Source organism: Coturnix japonica, chromosome 11 (genome assembly GCF_001577835.2).
Source record: "Coturnix japonica isolate 7356 chromosome 11, Coturnix japonica 2.1, whole genome shotgun sequence".
In the NCBI taxonomy this organism is placed as follows: domain Eukaryota; kingdom Metazoa; phylum Chordata; class Aves; order Galliformes; family Phasianidae; genus Coturnix; species Coturnix japonica.
In genome coordinates this window covers 17,359,624-17,380,868 of record NC_029526.1, presented here as the reverse complement: position 1 = coordinate 17,380,868, position 21,245 = coordinate 17,359,624, and the positions used below count along the sequence as shown (strand labels likewise).

The 21,245-nt window shown below is 54.6% G+C and overlaps 1 protein-coding gene across 3 annotated transcripts in view; it reads right to left on the bottom strand.

The window, feature by feature from the left end:
• Positions 1-20,907, bottom strand: part of ZFHX3 (zinc finger homeobox 3) — a 144,803-nt gene extending 123,896 nt beyond the window's left edge. Inside the window, exon 1 of one of the 3 annotated variants that reach the window (XM_015874229.2) lies at positions 20,819-20,907. The gene's annotated coding sequence lies outside the window, so the exon portion shown is untranslated. Of the gene's footprint in view, positions 1-4,710; positions 4,872-6,070; positions 6,120-20,818 lie in introns of those variants that run through there. The other 2 variants (XM_015874231.2, XM_015874232.2) reach the window with 2 other exon arrangements.
• Positions 20,908-21,245: the final 338 nt, after the last annotated feature.

Here is a 21,245-nt window from a genome sequence, read left to right as displayed (position 1 = left end):
GGGCACCTTCAGAATGTGGCTGTTGCTTAAACATCTGCAGCTTCAGACGGCAGCACAGCAGGCCTGCCATGAAGGGCGCTTCTCATGCAGGGCTGTGCTGGCAGCAGACACACCTGGTGAAATGCCAGGATCCCGTGCAAACCTCCAGGAAGAGGAAGCAGGGAGAAGGCTGGTCAGAACGTGGCAGCCAAGGAGAAAGCTCTTCAGACAGTCACTGCTGAGAAACCACGCTGTGGATGGGCAGCAGGGTGCAAGGCACTGGGGTGCTCTCTGGGGCCGGGCCCACACTGCTGGCACACAGCACACATCCAAGCACAGCAGAGCAGGGACTGGTACGGCTCCCAATGAGCCCATCCTGAGGAGCAAGACAGGGCACAGTGGTGCGCCTGCTGTACCTGCTCATGGCCTTGTTGAGGCTCAGACCTCCTGAGCAAGAAGCCATCGTGAGCAGGCACTGTCACCAGCACAGCGCACAGCACCCAGAACATGCACAGCACTGGGAAAACAAGTGGGTCTGCAGCACAAATTGACTCTCCTGCGCCCAGAGGAGGAAGGGCCTCCTGCTCTGAGGTCTGCTGTGGAACCATGGCTGGAGCAGCGCAGCTCCAGGCAGGAGGATATTTACATACCCACTTGAAAGCAGTGGGAGCAATGCATAACAGCTTGTGAACTGTCTGGGGGGAAAAAGATAAAGACAGGAGAAAGGAACAAAGGACAACATGTAAGAATGCAACGATACTTTGGGAATTTAAGATACGCTACGACTTTTCATAATGAACCCCCACTTACAGTCTCTGCATGTGAACTGAGAATTATCCCACCGCACACTCCAGCTGAGGCAACATTTGGTGCTGTGCCCAAAGTCAGCGTCAGCCCTAACACGGATCCCCTGACTTCCAAACAAGCTCACAGTGTTAAGCTGCTTCCAACTGCCGGTACGGAGATGAAAAACAGCAAGAAGAAAGGAACTCGGGGAGGAAGTATGTGAAACTAAGAAGAATAGAATCAATGGGAAAAAACAAAAGCGGAGAAATGTGTGTCCAGACATCTGCAGGAGCTCTGGAGGAGTGAACGGCAGCACGCTGCAGGCCTGTATCCCCCGGGGAAGGCTGGGATTCCCTTTCCTTGGTGCCGATGGCGCAGGAGCCGATTGTGGCACCCTGCGGAGCCGCGGGTCTGGGGGCTCCTTTCTTTGAGCGCAGCCCAGAGCCCCCGGGGAGCGCGGCCCCCAGCCCTGCCCGGCAGCGGGGCACTGCAGCTCCCAGGGGCACGGCCGCTGCTCCTGCTGCCGCCCGCTCCTAATGGCTTTATGTAAATCGCGCCCGGCTCCAGCAATTTGCTGCGCATTGCGCTGGGGGGGCTGGGGAGCGCTCGGCATCAACAAAGCACAAGGTTAATTTGAAACTCGCAGCCTCGCTGCCGCACGCTGGGCTCTCCCTCGCCCTCCCTCCCGCTCTCCTTTCTGTGCAAAGCCTGACATCTACAGTTCTGTCTGGCACAGTCAGGGGCTGCTCGGCGCAGCGCACGCGGGGACGCGGGCACGGCGGGGCAGGCGCACGGTGAGCCCGGCCCAGGCCCAGCCGCGTTAAGGGGCTGTAAGGACGGCAGCGACCGTACACGGCCCGGAGCGGACACACCGCAGCCGGCACGGGCTGCTGGACAAAGAACACCCAGAGAGGATCCCGGCCACGTCACACCGCGCAGCAGCAGCGCGTGGGACCTCACCGCGCCTAGGACAGGCTTGCTGTGCTGCTCTGCTCACGTTCTAGGGGCTGCGTGTGGCAACACAAGGTTCAGGTGAGACAAACTGCTACGAGCACGCAGTCCAAACCACCCGCAGAAATGGCCCTGTGACACCCAGGAGATGAGCTGCCAGCACTGCCCTCATTGCTCTGAGCTGAGCCCAGCCAGCAGCATCCCAGCAAACAAGATCCCAACGATGTGCACCTGACCTAAAGCCTGAGCTCTCCTCCCAAACAACACACATCTGACCTCAGCTCTCTCCCCAACAAGATTAACGTGACCACAATGCTCATCCCAACGAGATGCACCTGGCCCAAGCTCTCTCCTCCACCAGGCACACCTGGCTGCACTTGCACTCCCAGCTCTCTCCTGCTGTGCCAGGAAGGCCGGACCCAGAGCAGGAGCCACCTCCAGCACGGTGGGACCCAGCCAGACACTGTGAGCATTGAGATGCACGCTCTGAATCCTCCACCGAGCACCACGGTTTGCAGGAGGCTGTTGGTGGTGCTACGGGGAAAGGAGGGTTAAGGCCGCTGCCATCCAGCCAGGCCAGCTGCCATCTTGGAGCCAGCCAAGTGGGGCTGCAGGGCCCACAGATCAGCTGCCCTGCTATCGGAGCAGGAGTCAACCTCTTACTGCAGCTGCTGCCTCCATTGGTGCTCCTTCATCACCTGCATCAGAGAACCCAGCACAGCTCAGCCCTGGCTGATTTATGACCCGAAGCTGGGAGAACATGGGGCTCGTGTTCCCACTCCCCAGAAGGATGGGCCATGCAATTCATAGCACAACAAAATGTTGGGTTATTTCCCCAGAAAACAAACATTACAGCTGCTCTGCTTTGGCTTTTATTATCAAGAGGCACGTCTGGCACTTGTGACATAATGAAACTACAATCAGCAGCCAACCACCCTCCTTCCTCGCCACGGCAAAGCCAAGGACGAAGCGAAGCTGCCTGCAGCCGCCTGGACAGAACCAACTTTTCCAGCAGTACTGACACACACAGCTCACACCTGGTGCAGCCACGGCCGCTCGCAGGCCCCGCTGTCAGCAGCGGTTGCTGTGGCAATGGATGGCCGCCGCCTGCCTGGCCCAGCTCGCTGTCAGGCCCGGTGCGACGCACAGCACGGGGACACACGGAGCCCACGGCCGGTGGGAGCGCACCCAGCACGGAGCCCGCGGCCAAGGAAGCCCCCGTCTGCTTTTTGTTTTATGAAAGAAAACACGACGACTGCCTCGGACGTGTCTGTTTCTCCAAACCCTGCCTACACAGGAGCCACCTCAGGAGCAGCCCGACACGCTGCATCGTGGAGCAGACAAAGCAGGAGGCGGGCCGGGCAGCTGCTCCTGCCCTCACCTCACCCCCGGCACGATGCAGTTATATTTAGGTGCAGCACAGCCCATGGTGCACAGCACAGGACGCACGTTGTCCAGCCGACCCGGCGCAGTGCGGAGCAGCGCACACAGGCCTGCACACAGCTGTCCCTCTTCCCGCATCCACAACGCGGCCGCCACGCTCGGGCCTGGGCCGAGCTCCGGGCAGGGCCACGGGGCTCCGAGCTGAGAGTCACAAAGCACAGCATGGAAAGCGGCCCGGCTGCACGCAGCCCTGCAGCCCTGCCACACTGACACCGCGGGCACGTGGGGACCCTCGAGGCGCTGCCCTGCCCAGCCCTGCACGAGTGTGTCGGCAGCTCCGTGCAGAAATGCTGCAGCTCCCAGCAGTGCTCCCGGCCCAGCGCTGCCCGAAGGGCCGAGCAACTGTCCTGCAGCACCGAGCCCAGCGCCAGCAGCGTGAGCCACGGCACGGCCGCGCCGAAGGGACGTCCACGCAGAAACTGCTGCTCAATTCTCAGCTCCTCCGTGCAACGACGGCATCATTGCCGGCACTGCTGTCATTTTGGAAGCTGCAGTGAGGTGTGAGCAGGCCGACCGGCGGCCGTGCGCCTGTGTTAGGTCACCGCTCCCTGCAGCTCCATCACACGGCCGGGCCGTTCTGCCGGTGGGTGCCGCGACGTCCCGGTGGCACCGCTCGGAGACACGGGAACCGCGGCTCGGCAGCGTCCGGAGCGCGCAGCTTCCCTGCGCCTTTTGTTTGCTTTGTGGAAGGCCGCCCGCCGAGCGGGACCGGGCCGAGGCAGCTCGGGGCCGGGGGGCGGCACGCTGCCCTCAGCCCGCAGCAGCAGCCGGCCCGGCCCTGCCCGCCGCGCCCCCCGCCCAGCCGGCCCCGCTCCGCATCGCCCCGCATCGCCCCGCGGTCCAGCGGCGGCCCCGGCAGCGCAGGTGTCGGCCCCGCGCGGCTCCCGGGACGCGGCCGCTCCCCGCGCCGAGGTGCGGAGCGTTTGCGGCGCTCCCGGTGCGGGCTGTGCCGCGCCGTAATGCCCCGCGACTGTAAATCTATAACCGCTGCAATGATTTAGTGATTAAAAACACGATAACATATTGTGTAACTGCAAACCACAGAATCCCTGCCAACTCTCCTCCGAGATACAGGAACAAAAATACTGAAAATGCGTTGCTCGCAGCGGTCTTCCCAAACTCAACTGAAAGATTTTAATAATAATAACAATAATGAAAGCAGCAGCCCTGACACCCTGACAGCAGAACGGGGCCGTGCGCCGCGCCAGGCTGCAAAATAAAATTAAAGGCAGAGTTTTAAATAAGGGTTCTGGCTGTAACGAACTGCGATCTCCACGAGCCTCTCTTTTTTCTCTTTTTAAGTTTGTCGTAACTGGAATAACTGGTCCTGTGTGATGTCTTGCATATTCAAAGTGCTTTGTAATAGGATACGGAGACCGAACCTTATTTGCCTAAACTCAATGGGTTTATTTTTTCCCCTCTCTCCCCCCCCCCCCCCCCATTTCTTTTTCTTTTAATTTTTCCCTTCCCCCCCTCCCTAAAAAAGCCGGGGGGGGGGGGGGAGAGGTGGGGGGAAGGCAAAGGGAGAGCAGTAAGCGGGGAGGAAAATACCTGGGAGCGGGGCTGCGGCGGAGCACGGCGAGGAGAGCCAGAACTGTCCATGGATCGCTCAAGGGCGGCGGTGGGGAGCTCTGCCCTTTGCGCGGGACCGCCGTGACCCCGTTCCGTCCCGCGTTTCCCGGCGCAAATCCCGCAGCTCCGCGCGGAGCCGAACTCGCGCAGCACGTACCCCGATGGAGCCGGGCCGCTCCGCTCCGTTCCGCTCCGCGCGGGGCCGCGGGACTGCGGCGATACGGAGCCCGGAGCGCCCCGAGCAGCGCGCTGGGTCGGGACCAAGCCCCGGCGCAGAGTCAGGGCACAGATGAACGTGTGTGTGTGGGGGGGGGGGGGGGGGGGAGCGGAACAATTGCAAAAAAATTACAACAAAAAAACAACAGAACAACCCCAAGTGATAAATAATTCACACTTCCCAAAGCCGTGTGTACGTGCACACGCACGGCGGCCCCGACCCGCGGCCGGGCGGCGCTCCGGGCTCGGGGACGGCGCCGAAGCTGCGCGGGGCGGCGGAGCGGAGCGGTCCCGGCGAAGGAGCGTTGGCAAATATTTAGATAAGCGCCGTTGCCGGGGCGGCATTAGTCATTAAGAACTGAAAACTAGAGGCGCGGGGCGATCGGCCTACGGCGGCGCTGCCCTCACCTCTCCCATCCCCCTCGTTCTCATTCTGTTCTCCAAAGGAGCGTGCCCGCGGAAAATAAAAATCGCCGCTCGCTTCTCGGTGGCGGTTTCGGTCCCGGCGCTCATCCCCCGGCCGGAGCTCGGCGGGCGGCGCGGCCCCGGCACCCGGCTCGGCCCGGAGCGGTTTTAAGTACTTCTTCGCCCCTTTGTTTTAGCTCGGGGCCACCCGCGCGGCGGGGAAGCGCCGTTCCCGGGCTGGGAGCTGCGGGCGGCGGCGCGGCCCCATCGCTGCGGAGCGCGCCCCCTCGGGCCGCCCGCGTTGCGCGGCCGCGGGCCGGGCCCTCCGCCCGCCGCCCATCGATTATGCAGATGGCGCGGGGTCGATGCGCCGCCGGCCGGCCCCTCGCTCCCGCTCCGCGCCGCTCCGCGCCCCCCGCCCGCCCCGCCGGCGGCGCACAAAGCCGGGCAGCGCCGCTCCGCGCCCGCGGTAAGACGGCGGGGCGCGGGGCGGGGGCTCCGCGGGCGCGCAGCGGCCCCCGCGCGCCGGCACCTCGCGATCCCGCGGCGGCGCGGCGCGGCGGGGCTCCGGGCCGGAGAGCGGCACAAAGTTTGCCGGGGGATCCGGGGCGGTGGGTGGGAGCGGAGGGAGGGGGGGCCGGACCAGCCCCAGCAAAGCAGCCCGGGCCCGAGCAGGAGGAGCCCGAGCGGGGGACAGGGCAGAAAAGTTGCCACTTACGCGGTCGCTGCTCCGGCGCGGCGGCGCTTTTAATCCCGGGCGGCGGCGCGGGGGGGCTACAGATCCCATGCAGGCTGCGGCGGGCTGCGGCAGGAGCGCGCTCCGCGGAGGGGCCCGGGGCAGCAAGCAGGGAGCCGGGGCAAGCGGCCGGAGCCGAGGCGGGACGCCGCCGCCCGCCGCCGCTGCCAGCAGCAGCATCGTCGTCGGGGAGTTTGCAGCCCCCCGGAGAGAGGGGGCCGCGGGCGGCGGCAGCAGCAGCAGCGGCGGCGGCGGCGGTCGGGTCGGGGCGGAGCGGCGCGGAGCGAGCGGGCGCGGGGCTGGCGGTCGCCGGAGGCAGGAAGCGCCCGGACTCAGATCTGATGATTGGGAAGAAAAAAAACTCTTTGGATCTTTATTCTGCTAATTAGTTTCCTGCAAAAAATGGCTGATTAGTGCAGTGCGCATGTGCCTCATTACCCAGGCACGACGGGAAGGGCTAATAGCCACCTCTGGATCAATAAGATTAGCCAGCGGCGGGGGAGGGAGCGAGCGAGCAGGAGCGGGCGGGGGTGAGCGCGGGGCGCGGCGGCGCCGCACCGAAACTTGGGCAGCGGCCGGCCCCCAGCCCGCGGCGGGGGGGCTTCCGCTCCGCGCTGTGCCGGAGGGGGCTGGCGGCCGCCGGGAGGTTCCGCGCCGCTCCGCGCCCCGCGGCACCTGCCCCCGGCCCGGGCGGGGCCGCGCCGCCGCCGCGCAGGGCAGGGCGAGGACGACCCCCCGCCGCCGAAGTTCCCCGGGAGGAGCCGGGAAAGTTGCGGGCGGCGAAGAGAGAAGACCTCGGGGCGGCGCCCCGCGCGGCGCGGAGCGGAGCGGTCCCCCGCGGCATCGCATGCCCCCGCGGCGCTGGGCGCTGCCCGGCCCGGCCCGGTGCAAAACTTGCGGCCGCCTCCGCGCGGGACAAGCTGATGGATGCGGGCGCGCGGGAGCCGGGCTACAGGTTTCACCAGCCAACGCTGGCAACAGCTTTGTCATTTTCTAAAAATAAGAAGCTAAAAGTTATTGTAGAAGAAGGGGCTTTTTTTGTCCCCTGCACAATATGCCTTTTGTGAGTTTAATGCCATTCTGGGGCTCTCTATAGCCCCGGACAATGGGGAACTCCAGGAGGCGGCTGTGCCTCTGCCTTTTTTCTTTCTTGCTTTCTCTTTTTTCCCCCCCACCCCCTCCTCATTTTTCCTTTTTTTCTTTTTTTTTTTCCCTCTTTTTTTTTTTTTCTCCTTTTTTAATTTTTTTTTAAAATTTTTTTATTTTTTAAGGCAAGGATGCAGCATTCCTGCAGTCCCAGCAGATCCTCTGGTTTGATTAAATAAACACTTCTCTGGTGTTACGGTAACATTTTTCATGTTGTCTTTGCGTCCATTTGTGATTATTATTTCATTTTTCTATTTCCAGCAGCTTTTCCTTCCCAAGCCAACCTTGACAAAAAATAGAGGTGGATGCTGGGAAGGAGGGAATCGCAGTTTCAGGAGGTGAACCAGCAAAGAACCTCTGTCCGGGATTCAGGAATATGTTTTCTTCATCCTCCTCTAAGAGACTGTTTTATTACTGGCAGGAATGCAGCTGAATTAAATCATCTCTCGAAAATCTAAGGAAGCTTTTTCAAATGGCTTTTTTTCCCTTTCCTCCCTCCCCCCTTTATTTTTTTTTTTTCCTTTTCTTCCTCCCCTCTCTTTTAAATAGTAACCCAAATAATGAACTTCCCGGTGTGTCTCATAGCATTGAACAAGGAATGCAGTTGCGGTCAGTTTTTCCATTTGAGGGAACCTTAATGTAGATGTATTTTATACTGAAGGTAATAAGCTGCATGTTTGTTGGTATTTCACTGAAATGTACGGAGCTTTCTGCATTTCTTAGCGTGGCGGTTGCTGCTGGGATTTTGACGCATCCCTTTGGTGGGACGGGGGGGTAACAGAGCAGGAACGGTTCCTAGAAATTACAGGAGGCTGCGCTGGGTCCTGCTGGAAGCATCCCGCGTTTTGGAGATATTCCCAGCACTACAGATCGAGGTTCAGCGTGTACCATAGTTGTCTGAGTATTATAAATGCAGCACCGAGCGTGTGTGGTTGAATTGCGCATGCTGTGAGTTCTTTGCTTTGTGAAATGGACGGACCCAGCACAGTGCTGGCTCCAGTCTGGGAGCCGCTGCTCCAGGTGTGTTTGCCCGGCTCTGTGGGGCAGGAACTTCTCCTTCCAAAAAGAAACCTCAACACAAAAATACCCAAAGCAAGAAGCCCTCTGGCAGGCGGAATTGTTCGGGGCTGCTTGGTGTGCTGCGCGTGGAGGTGCACGTAATGTCTAACTGTTGTTCTGAGTTTGAGACGAATGTGTTCTGGTAATGCCATCCCAGCACTCGGTGCGGGGCGGCGGGGAATGGGTGCTGCCTGAGTGAGCTTCTGTGGAGCAAAGAAAAAGTAAACAAGTGGGGAAGGTGGCGTGGGGACCTACAACTGATGCTGTGGGAACAGGCACCTGAGCCCACGCACGCGGATGCAGTCTGGTAGTCTTGTGCGCTTTCTTTGCATTTGTGTCATGCGTTCCAGTTCTGTGTTGCCGTCCTTTAATTTCCCGTGACAACATATGGATTCCATAAAGGCAAACATGCCGAAGTGCATCTGTCTGGGTCGCTAACACAAACCAAACCTCCCTCCCCTTGCAGCGCTGCTCCGGCCGCGCGCCGTGCCCTCCCGTGACAGCCGCTCCCGCATTCCTGTCCTTTTATGCTCCCACAGTGATCCCGAGTGCCCCAAAGGGAGGAGGGCAGCGGTCGCGGGGTCAGCGCCGGGAGCGGAAGGGTTAAGCGGGAGCGGGGGCAGCCCATGGCTGCAGCCCCCAGGAGCAGCCCGGTTGGGGTCAAGGCCGAGGGCAACTGCTGTCCCCTGGCGCGGGCAGAGCCGGCAGCGGCTGGGAGGCGAGCGCAGGCTGAGTGCGGGTCGAAGCTTTGCCCTTGTTCTGAGCACAGAGAAAGGCAGAGATCCCATTTTCCCATATCTGCCAGGACACCGGAAGAGGCGGCAAGGTGTGAGTGTGTCCGGGTGTGCAAAGAAGGGCGCAAGCAAGGAATACCCACAGAGGCAAGCAGCTCCGTGCAGCACCAAAACACATCAAGGGAATCAAGGAGCAATTGGTACAGTAATGGTTGGGTACAGCCTTCAAACACACATGTGCGCACGTTTCTCCTCTAGCAAATTTACTTCCATTAAGACTTCTTTGTGCTGGGTGAAAAGACAACCCGGTTCCAAAAATACAGGGAGAGCCCACCCTGCGCTAACTGGAAACCCCGACTGCTGAGCCGCAGACGCCCCTTGGTTCCGTCTGTGTGGCTCTATGTACCCACAGATGGGATTTCTCGTTTGAATATCTCTTGCTGTGCTCAGTACAGAGAACCTCTCGGTATCAGAGCTCCAGGAAAAATAAGATTTTTCCATTATGAAACTTTTTAAAGGTGCCTGAGTTATGAGATGAACCCCCTCTTTTGTCTTGCAGCATGCCTGATGTATTTGCATGTAGAATCATATTGTTCATTTGTATGTTATTTTGAACGAATGGAACTAAATACCTGTGCCATAAAGGAAAAATTATTTGTTAAAATACGTGAGGATTAAGAGGAACAACGTTAATGCAGAATGTTTGGCTTTGGCGGCAGTGCATGTGGCTTTCCGGACGTTGCTTTTCACAAAGGTGCCTGTTTGCTTTGAGATGCACCATAGGTGCGAGCGGCCTCAGGCTCCCCTGGCCCCGCAAGGAGCTGTGCAGCTCTCCTGCAGCAATGCTGCACAGCTCAGCTCCAGGCACATCCCAAGGCAGGAGCGGGCAGACTCGCATTGGTGGCGGTGATTCCCAGGGAGCCTCGGCCGTGCTGTGATGTCCCTGGGGCAGTGTGTGGGGCTGGGATGGAGCCCACGGGGCACGGGAGGCTGCGTTGGGGAGAGCACGTGGCCACGGGGAGGAGAAGGTTCCAGGCTGGCTTTTAAAATTCAGGCTTTAAAAATTACTGTGGGAAGAAAATCTCCATAATATCATCCACTTACATAGCCTTGTGCTTCTTGGAAATACGTCTGAAGCATTAGAACAAAGCGCAGAGGGCTGGAGTCCTTGAAGGAGCTCCAAATGATAAAGTCTGCCATTCATTTTAAACACAGCGTGCATTGTGAAAACACAGGTCAATTTGAAGGCATTTGTCAGATTTCCAGTTCCCTCTCCTCCTTTGCAATGGAAATTTGCAATCAAATCCCTGCACTGGAGTTGGGATGTCTGCTCCATCGGTTATTACCTTATGCTCAAAGCACTGCCCAGGTACTCTGCCTTTTTATTCAGAAAGTTTGTTTGTGTGAAGTTGCACACCAGAAGGGGGGAAGGCTGAGACGAATTGGGCTGGAGCAGACGCATTTATTTAGGAAGTGGGAAAAAGGGGGGAAAGTGCAGCTGATGAGAAGTGACTGATTGCAAAGGGCTGCACGAGCCGCAGAAGCGATCTGATACCATTTAAAGACGCCCAGCAAGAGGCATGGATGGGGATATTCCAGCAGCAGCACGTTCATTGTTGGGATGCAGAAATGCAGCAGGGCTTAGAACGGGGCTGGAGAGACGCACTGCTGAGCAATCCTGGCAGAGACGTGTGTTCCTTCTGGCAGCACGTCTGTATTGTTGTGGGCAGGGGAGAGAGATGGGGTGAATGCACGTATTTACAACAAACGTGAGATATTTGGACTGGGGGGCGGAAGGGGGAATATTCAGAGCAATTCAGAGCTCCGTTTCCTCTCTTCTTTTGTCTTCAGTGGACTTGTAGCTTTGTACTCAAATATTAAAATAAACCCGTCCATCCTTTTTGTACCCAGGGGGCACAGTGCAGCCCTGGGGGTGCTGGGACACAGTGGGCGCTTTGCTTCTCCATGCCTCTGCCGTGGCTGCCGTCAGGCTCAGCCATAGCCCAAGTCACCGAGCGTATCTTCAATGGGAATGCACCTATTTTGCAGGCCCTAACACAGGACGAGCAGACGTGTCTGCGATGGAAATAAACGCTCGGCACACATCTGTATGTTTCTTTGCTTTTTTTGAAAGAAACGAAGAAAAAAGTCTTGGCATTTAATTAGGACACAGTAACCTGATAAATATTGAACGTCATTTCTTTGTGAGCTGCTCTGTATGCTCAGTGTACTCTGTGGATGTATTCCACAATTGCACTTGTTTAATGCCTATATCACCTCATGCCTATTGTATTTATGTTGTCATCAATGTCAGATTTTAATTAAACAATTAAATCACTGTCACAGTAATTTCCCTAGAAAACTATTTTAAATGAAAAATCCCACAATAAATGTTTGGGAACCATCTTAAACTGAAAGGGAAGGAAATAAGTTACAAAATAGAATTACAATTTGCACTAAGCTAGAAAGAAAAAAAAAAGGGGGGGATTTCAGCACCGAAAAGAATCCTGTTGTACAGGGCCGTGTCCACACAACCCAGAGCCTGTCAACGCGGCCACCGAACCAACGCGCTGCCCCGCGGGGCTGGGCAGGGACCCCACTGCCCTGTGATCCAGGCACCCCAGCGGACATCCCTACTGCCTTCCCCTCCAAATTATTTCAGATTTAAAATGGAGATTTGCAGAAAAGCCTGCATCAAATTGTTCGATACATTAAGCACCAATAACAGCTGCACTTACTGTATAGTAGCCGTGTGCTCAGAGCCCGTGCTGTAAGTAGTGGGAAATCTGATCCGATATAGCATCTTTGCTGCAGTTAATCAAATAGTTCATCTTTACCTCTTATACATGCGTGTTTTTGTTTCTCTAAACCCAAGCTTATACAAAAGGTGGAAACGAGAAGGGAGCGTGTACTTCATAGAAAATAAATCACAAATACGAGATGCAAAATTCATCAGACAAGGTATCTGAAATAATCATGCTCTCAAATGTACATTCAGAATATTACCTGTATTTAACATAAGCACATCTGACATTTGCAGCACAGCCTCAGACATGAGGCGTGCTTATTGAAATTCGGATGCCGGCATGTGATTTCAGGCAGCAATGTACCCTGCAGCTAACCCTGACCCTCCCCTATTAGCCCATGTGGCTGCTTTGATTTGTGCCCTCTGAGGCCTGGAGCTGGGAACCGAGCACCGGGGAGCGGCGGCAGCGGAGGCTGCGAGGGCCTGAGCCCGGCCTTACAGAGCAGCAAGGAGGGACGGGGCTGCCTCCCTGCCCCCAAAGCCGGACAGGAATCCCAGGCAGCATTTCTTTTATGTCTGTACTGCATTTTTATTGGAATGCAGCTTTGCAGATCGGTTCTGCCTGGGATGCGTGTGGTTTCTATCAGCCCTGAAGTGTTTTACAGCTGGAGATGATTTGGGGGGCACATCGAGCCTGTCCGTCTGCAGCCAGGTCTGACATTTGTCTGCTGCCGTCTCTCTAATTCTTTTCTATGTTGCCTCCATCAAGAGGTGAGATTAACTGTATTGCACCGGGGGGGCGCAGGGGGACGGACGGGTGCGATGACACCAGCCACATCCCTCCCTCCTCCTCATTTTAGCTTGCTTCTTGCAAAAGCAATCCACAAGCAGAGCCTCCTCATTCCCACAGCCAGAACACATCAGGAGCTGCAGAGGTACCTGGTGAGAGCCCAGAACAAAGGGGCAACTGCAGAGCACTCCCTGTGGGAGCCCCCACTGTGGCCCTCAGGAGGCCAGGGCACACAACTGGCCCTGTATGCAGCCAGCGAGTGCTGAGCTGGTGGTGGCACGGAACTCCATCTACGGGGCACGAGCTGCATCAGAGCCTCCCTGAGCACTCCAAGCAGTCCTAGGAGCCAGGCAGCAGCATCCTGCCTTTGTCACGTACGGGGCTGCCATCACAAGTAACTTTGCTGAACACAATCACACGAACACGTATTTTTGTACACTGTAAAGGAAAGGGGAAAACAGATGGGGTTGCACAGAACCCTCCTCCAGGCAGGAGTGGCTGTGCTGGAGGAAAGCATTGCTCATAATGACACTTAAGCCCAGACACTTGAATGCTAAAGGTTAAACTTACATTCTTCAAGAAAGGGCTCCTTGCCAGCTTGAACTGTGCTGTGTGTTCACTATTGCCTCCTCCTCCTCTTCATCCACTCTCAATCCACTTTTGGTATTTGTTGAAATAACTGAGGTTATTTTTGCTTTTTTTTTCCTAAGACATGTTCTCTACGCCAGTCCTCAGCCTTGTGTCTGTCACAGGGTTAAAAAAAACACCAGGGATCGGTCTAACACCAGTGAGAAAGCTACGCATGCTTTCTGAGCTGAAAGTTACTGCAGCCTCAACCCAGAGCAGGGCAGTGTGAGTACAATTCCATCTTCCACTGGCGGTCCCTAGAATTTCATCCTCTAATTCCTGTGCCGAGCTTAATAAGCAGAATGTACATTCCAAAAGGCCGAAAGGTTTATATGGATTTTAAAATATACATTGAAAGGCCCATATACATACAGTAATAAAGAGAGTGGAGAAAGAACTTTCGGAGACAACAATGACGGTGGCTGGAGATGAATCTACTGGTGATGAATGACTTTCAACGCTAGAGCAAAAAAAGGACAGGCAAGGAAATGCCCACAGAGTAACATCATTGTAAGACGGATCACAGCATAATATGAAGAAGCACAGATGCTGCGTGGACGTTGCATTTAGATCCTAATGATCAGAGAGCACCTTCCCCATATACTTTCATGCTTTTCCCCAGGGATGTTTCCCATTAAAAACAAAAACAAAAAAAAAAGCAAAAAAACAAACCAACAACACCATAACGGCAGGAGCATTATGGCTGCCTTTGGAAGCAGCCCCTTCCCGCAGCACCACGTCAGCGCTGCAGGAGAAGCGCTGGGGGTGGATGGGGGCTCCTTGTGCCCTGCTGGCAGGTGGGGCAGCAGGTGGGGGGCTGGGCGGGATGGGCTGCGGCCCTGAGCAGCGTGGAAAGGAACCACTGTGCGCTCGAGTGCGATTTTATTTGGGTTCAGACCTGATAAAGGCAGTGACGCTCATTTTCCTACTTCCTGCAGCAGGGAACGGGGTGCACAGGGCTCGGCATCCCTTTAAACAGCCGCTTGCTGCAGTGTATTTCTTGGCACGGCCCCGATCGCATCTTCTGGTCCCAGTGGAAGTTCACACTTTTTAATATCTCTTATTGCTTTGCAACTGCTGCCACCAGTCAGCAATCACAAACAGGAAGCGGTGACTCAGCAGAGCCACAACCGCACACGGACAGCGGCTGGAGAGACGGCCAAACCCTGCCCAGCCCAGCGGGGGCTGAGGGCCAGGCGGCTGCGGGCTGTGAGCCCCGGCCCATGGCCTGGCTGCGGGGACACCGGGACCGAGCTCCTAATGCTGTGTGCCCACTGACCTCCAGCATGGGGCGAAGCAAAGGGAACGGGAGGGACCTGGGGTCACTCAGGGCCTGGGGCAGTGGCAGAGGCTGGGACCAGCCCTGGGAACCACAAGCTCCAGTTCGTGCCCACACTGTGGAAACAGGACGCCGGTGGCACTGCACGTGGTCCCCTCGGGGCTGAGGCAGTGGCCGGGGGAGCCCTGCAGCACAGTGGTCTATTCCCAGCCTGCTCCATCCATACTCTAACTGTATTTAGCAGCGAGTTTACTCCAGACTGAGCCTGCGTGAACGTGTACGAGAGGGCCGAGGATTGGCTGTGGCAGGCGGAGGGCTCGCTGAAAGGCTCGTTAAGGAAGCACTACTGACCACGCAATCCAATTACATAATGCTTCAAAAAATAACTGTGCTGGGAGCCTTGTCTGGGCAGCGCGTTTCGGCAACAGAAAGAGGTATCAGATATCCCCCTCCCAACCCAAGGCCGATCGGATATTTGCGCCACAACCTGACAGAGCGCTTCAGCTGCAAACTGCTCGAAAGAGGAAACTTGCTTCCAGGGGAAATGTCTGCTGCTCCCTTTCACGGCAGTGCTGCACCCTGCAGACCGACGTTATTTGAGTCCTTGTAAAATTACCACTAATCTCCACACTCGGAATGCCGTGCATTTTATGGGTCCTTGCTCTGACGGCAGCTTTGTTTTGTGGGGTAAAGGAAAGTGCTGAGCCGGCACCTGGCTGTCAGCAGGAGCTGTGTCCACTCTCCCAGTTCTACTCCAGAAAGGGCACACACAGGGAGGATGAATGGGACCGTCCTGTCACACCTGGAAAATGCCTTTAGAAACTCTCCATCCAGCCTGGAAGCACACAGCCCCATCCTGGACAGCAACAACAGCACTGTGCTGCTGGATGGAACTGCAGGACCGGGGCTCCAGCCCCCCCATCCCCCCGTCATGGCCCAGCTCGTGCACTGTGCTTGGTGAGCGGGGACTGACAGAACCCTGTCTCCAAGCAGCACTGCAGTTCTTACTGCAGTTACTAATTTTTATTGTTACTAATTCTATTTTTATTCTTACTGATTTTTATTTTTACTAATTCATTTGCAGTTACTAACTGCCAGGCTGCTCTGAGAGGTGTCACAAAAAAGGCACATTTCTAGTGAATGAGGAAAGAGGCAACTAAGAATATTCCTGCACTTACAGAGCTCCTATACCTGAACTTTGGTTGTTCAATTGCATGATGTAAGCGAGACTCTACACAGACTATAAGCACCCAGTGTAACCTGTTCCTGGCTTGGGGCACAGCAGGGCTCTGAGCACCCAGTCAGCGCTGGGTCCCCATGCAGTCACAGGGCCACAGCTTCCCCTGGGCTCTGAAAGAAGCAGGGACACAGCACTCTGTGGGACCAACTGCCTGCAGGCCAGCAGCCTCTGCCTGTGCTGCCAGTGCCATCTCCATGTGTAAGCTGTACTTCACGGCAGAGCTCAGTGTGATCTCTGCCCCTGCATTTGGTAGTTCTGCCCCTCACGCCCAGCTCCAGGCTGGGCAAGTTGCCCACGAGGACAGCCATGGCAAGGAAAGGGTGGAGGCCACGTTCCAGCTCGGCGGCGCTCCATCCGCTGCCTTCCTCCCAGCTATTTCCAGACTGTTTACCTGGCAGGCGCACATGACCGGCCCTGAAGGAAGCGCTGACATCACCCCATGCTGTGCCCGCGCTTCCCGCAGCTCAGCCCCTCCTGCACGGCCCGGGGCTGGCCCTCTGTGCAGGCTGGGGTCAGCCGGGCGCTGCTCCCCATGGGCACACCATGCCCAGCCTGCCAACACCACCTGGCACTGCCAGGCCGGGCTCAGCCCACACCAAGCCCACACTGACAACCGGCTGAGGCGCTGCTGACGGTGGGCAGAGAACGCAGCTTTCAAACACCACCATACCATTCATCTGCTGCAACGGCCTTAAAAGCATCACTGCTTTTCCTTTCGGCTCCAGCAGTTCTACAAACCTCTTCCTGCACTGACACGAGGCCTGTCCTCCAGCAGCCCCGCACACTATGCCATGCTCACCACACCTCCCTGCGCAGCACAGCCATAGCGCCGCGTTGCGGAGCAGATCCACGCCACCCAACGCAGGTGCTGGGCCCTGCCGGAGCTGCTGGTGGTGGCAGTCGGGCTCTGGCCTTGAGCTGCTCTGTGGAAGGTTTCTCGGTGCATTTGGGCACGCAGCCAAAGTATGCAGCTTGAAGGAAATGTTTAATAAAGACGCAGGAGCCTCAAACTGTTTATTTTTCCTTGCAGAAAGGTGGAGGGATGATGTCCCTGGAAACCAACTCTCGAGGCAGGCAGAGGCCAGAGCGGCTGCGGAGCCTGTGGGACCGGGCGGCCTCGGCCTCTCCCTCCCCTCACAGCTCCGGCCAGTGGGGTCATAAACAGTGGGGGAAAAGGCAGCCTGTTAGGAACTCTATTAAGTCTCCATTAGTTAGGTGTGAACTCATTACCCTAATATGCTCAGAGGCAGGATTCCACCGGCAGGACATTAGCACTCTAATAAGCACATTTGGTGCTGGGAGGGAGGCACCTCAACAGCTGCAGCGCACGCATGGCCCTCCCAGCACTCCTCTGTGTGCACTGTCCCACCCCACGCAGCACAGCCCCGACCCAACACGCTCCTCAGCCTCTTCCTGCAAACCAACAACACGCTGCCCCTCACATCTGCCAACATAGTGACTGTGCACTGAGAGCAAAGGACACACCGGGTGGCCACGACGAGGGACGGGAGGAACAGGGAATGCTATGGGCAACCGAAGGGACTGCGTACAGGAGATGTACAGCAATCGCTGCTGGGAATCCGAGGTGTTTAACAAAAAAGAAAGATAACGGCGGCACGAGCATGTCATGGCCTGTCTGCTCATCTGCTTTCTCCTAGCAGTGATCTTCCACTTGTGTCTGCATGGGCATTTTCTGTGTGTTTGCTTTTTGTGACGGGAACTGCCTTCCATTGCCTGCATGCTGTGAGGAAGTTACAGCAATCGAAATAACGAGCTTATAGGAAATCAATTAATTAATAATAGATGCCGGAGCAGGGCTTGAACTGATTGCTGAGTTAGCAAAGTAAAAACCCGATCATATATAGGAAATGAGTGTACTTCTGCAGGACGCTGTGAGCAATCAGGGAAGGGCTGAGCGCTGCAGCTGCCCAATGCAGGCTGGCTGCCACCACTTCTGGAAGCCTCTCATCTGTTAGCATCGTTTTCATCAACATATTGGTAAGTTGGTGTACAGCAGAGGTCCCATTGTACTTAAATGTGCAAGATTTTGTACTTAAAGATACAAAAGCACAGTGTTTTGCCTTCTGGAGATTCCAAAAGAGAAAAACAAAGCTCATGGTCATTATAAAAAGCCTTCCACTGCTCCCCTGCCTTGGCACCCAATGGCTGCATCCTTCTGCCAAAGCCCCGCTCACAGCCCGCAGAAGGCAGAGCCCGCACCATCTTCTCTGCACACTTAATCACACCTCAAGGCTGCACAAAAGCACAGTCCACACGCAACACTTCCCAAACCTAATTTTGAAGCTCATTTGTTCCTAAGGAGGGCCAAAATTATACTATTCCCTGAAAAACACTCTCCAAGATCACAGAAGTATAATTTTATAAATAATTTCAGGAGGAAGCATGATCCTGTTTCACAGAACTTTGCCCAAAAAAAGTATGAAATTAATGGTATTAGATGCCTAAAAATACTCTTGAAGCTCTGGGACTTGGAAGAAGGGCCTGGCTGCTATTCCTAGCTGCACCACAGACTCTATGTCTGCTCTGAAGGACCGGCACAGCAGTAACCGAGGGCATGCTAAAAGTGCCCTGAGACAAAGACATAATGAGGATGGTCTCAGCTCCACTCTTTGTCCTATTTGCCCAGCCTGCAGAATCACACTGATTTGACTTGAAGGAGCAGGGCATGTATGATGCTTGAGTAAGCTCTCCTGATACATTTCCCCACATGCAGGTAACATCCACACGGAGTACCACGAAATCATACAGATTTACCATGATCTCTGATCATTCTCACTTGCTCTTTTCTTCCTTTCCTATTTCCATGGAATTAACTCAAGAGAATCTACTGCTCAGTGCCCACTGTTGAGTGGCAGCTACAGTAGTACGAAGGATTTCAAAGTCCAGCATCTTCCAACATTCAGGAATAAAAGTGAATCTTTATCCCATGGAACCGGACAGCAGTGCATCCTCCCAGTGGGATACTACAGTTGCGTTTAGCTCTGGAAAATGTTGATATATCCATATTTTTTTCCATTATGTTTTATCCAAGAGAACTATTTTGCCATTTTGAGATGGTTTTATGGGTCTCTCCTCTCACACTGTTTTACCTCCTGTAAACAGGAGTACCTGCTTCTATGTGAAATGCGATGCAAAGAAGGATTAAAAAAAAACCAACACATTTGTGAAAGTTTCAACAACTTACAGTTGTAGGACATGCAATGATACAGCAGGAGTTCATTATCAAACATCTGAACTGAACTGACTGCTGGCTTTTGTGCTTACAAAAAAGGGATGTCCCAAAGCTTATTTGACAGGATCTCATATCCCTGTAATCCCCTATGCGTCTCAGCCCTGAAATAACTTTTGGCATAGTCATTTAAATTGCTAAAGAGAAGATCTGAAATAGCACACTTCAGCGACAAACGGTAAAGTTCATGCCCCAGAGTCGCTCCTTCAGACTGATGGGTTTGTAATCCCACCTCGTCTCTTTTCAGATCAAGGGCTAATGGCTGCTTTGGTAGGGGAGGGGGAAGATGAGCAAGAAAGATGGCAGGGGGCAACAGTGGGGCAAAATACTGCAGAAGTTCTGAAAAGATCCCAGATGTTGCACATTTTTTTCATCAGTAACAGTACTCAGAAATAAAAAGGCAACAAAACCCTCTGCTCATTCTGCGGAAGGCAGACATTGGTGTTTCTATGTGGGACTCTGATGAAATCAAGTATTTAAATGACTTCTGTTTACATAGTATTCTGAGAAATAATGCTAATTTGCACAACTGGCATCTGGGGTACAAGTATACATATCCTAGGAGAGCACTTACAGAGCCTTTGTGAAGCTAAGTAATAAACACTTTGTCTTCACCACACTATTTATGGGTTGCTTGGGGGCATCCTGCTCTCTCTTTCTGCCCCTACCTGGGCATAAAATTATTGTAGAACTAGGCTTTAATAAGGCCAACAGTAAATCTGAATGACCACACATGCACAGCTATTCCCACTTCCCTGATCTCCAGCATTAATTATAAAGTGGAACTGTTTATACAAGTACATACCGCTTTCCTGACTTCTTTCTTGTTTATGTCTAAACCTTTATGGACATAAAACTTTGGAATTTGCTTTTGGAATAAAAGTGCAATTGAAACTGCAGTAACCGTGCTAGAAAACAACTTTGCTATTGCCGTCTTGATTCTGTGGTTTGCTTCTCCCCTGGAATCTCTCCTGCTCAGCAGTGTTGTTTCAGGTCACCTCCTCGCTGTCCTGTCTGGACGGCTCATTAGAAACTTGAGCTCTGGATGGCTCAGAGCAAACGCTCCACTTTTTCCTCCTGTCTCCTCTGCTTTTCTCTTTACTCTGCACCACTTCTCAGCCCGCTATGAGATTCCTTGTAGGCTGGCCAGGGGGTGATTTGCAGTGCTCCCTCATGCCTCTGCTGTAAGGCTGTGGTTAAATTTGTCACTCCTTCTACGACGTATTAAAATGGCAGTCTCTTTGTTCCTCTAGATTAGAACACTTGTCTGCGCCCTCAGACACCCTCTCTCTCACTCAGAACTTTCCTAAGAGAAACATTTTTCTTCTACACTAACTTATTACACAAACGAGAGACTCCCATTGATGGCATACACACGTGTGGATACCAAACTGAAGTAACTCCTGCTCCTTGAGTGCTAAATTATTCCTTGTCACTCTGGCCTGACCACTTGTTTAGCTGGGCTGTCAGATTATAAATTAATATGTTTGCTGTTTGGGGCTGTTTCTTTTTTTCCCTATTTGTTCACCAAAACAGATCCTGTGTACCCTGGGCGCCATACAAAAATAATAAATAATTATAGTACGTGGGTAAGGCATTATTCTTGTCTTCCTTTCCCCTTGTTTTATCCCCTCTATTCTTTGCCCTTCCTCTGTTCAATTCATCTTCCATTTACTTTCTATTTCTGTCTGCAGGTTTTACTCTATTATGTATTACTCTGATATTCCATCCATGCCACATGCTTCAAAAGTAAAAGTACAGAGGATTTATTAAGTGAAGGCGAGGGAATCAGCAAAAACTCCAGGGGATAAGAAGAAACAATTACTGTAAAGAAATTAAGAAAGGAATCGAGTTCCTACCTGATGCCGCCTCTTATGCTGACTTGGATGCCTCGTAACTTCAGCCAGACTTCTGTCACTCCTCACATACAACACAGAAGCACGGAGACTTCATAGCCAGCAGAGTCACACAGAGCTCTTCGCGTAGACAAGTTCTGGTGAATCGGTGTTCGACCCAAACTCTCTGGTAGGTTGAAACAGCTCTTAGTTCTGGTGGGCCGTGTCACGATTGGAATGAATCAACTCTCTCTTCATTTTAGTGTCCAGCCAGAGGGAGCTGCACAGGCTCTGCGTTAAGGCCGTTCAAATTCCTTCCCTCCTTGGCGAGGTATTCCTACCTAGACAAAGCAGAATTAAGAGTAAGACTGTGTTTGGCCTCTTGCAGCCTCACAATCTCCCATTCCACTTTTGAGGGCACGCTTCTGACCTCAGGTTTAACACAAAACTC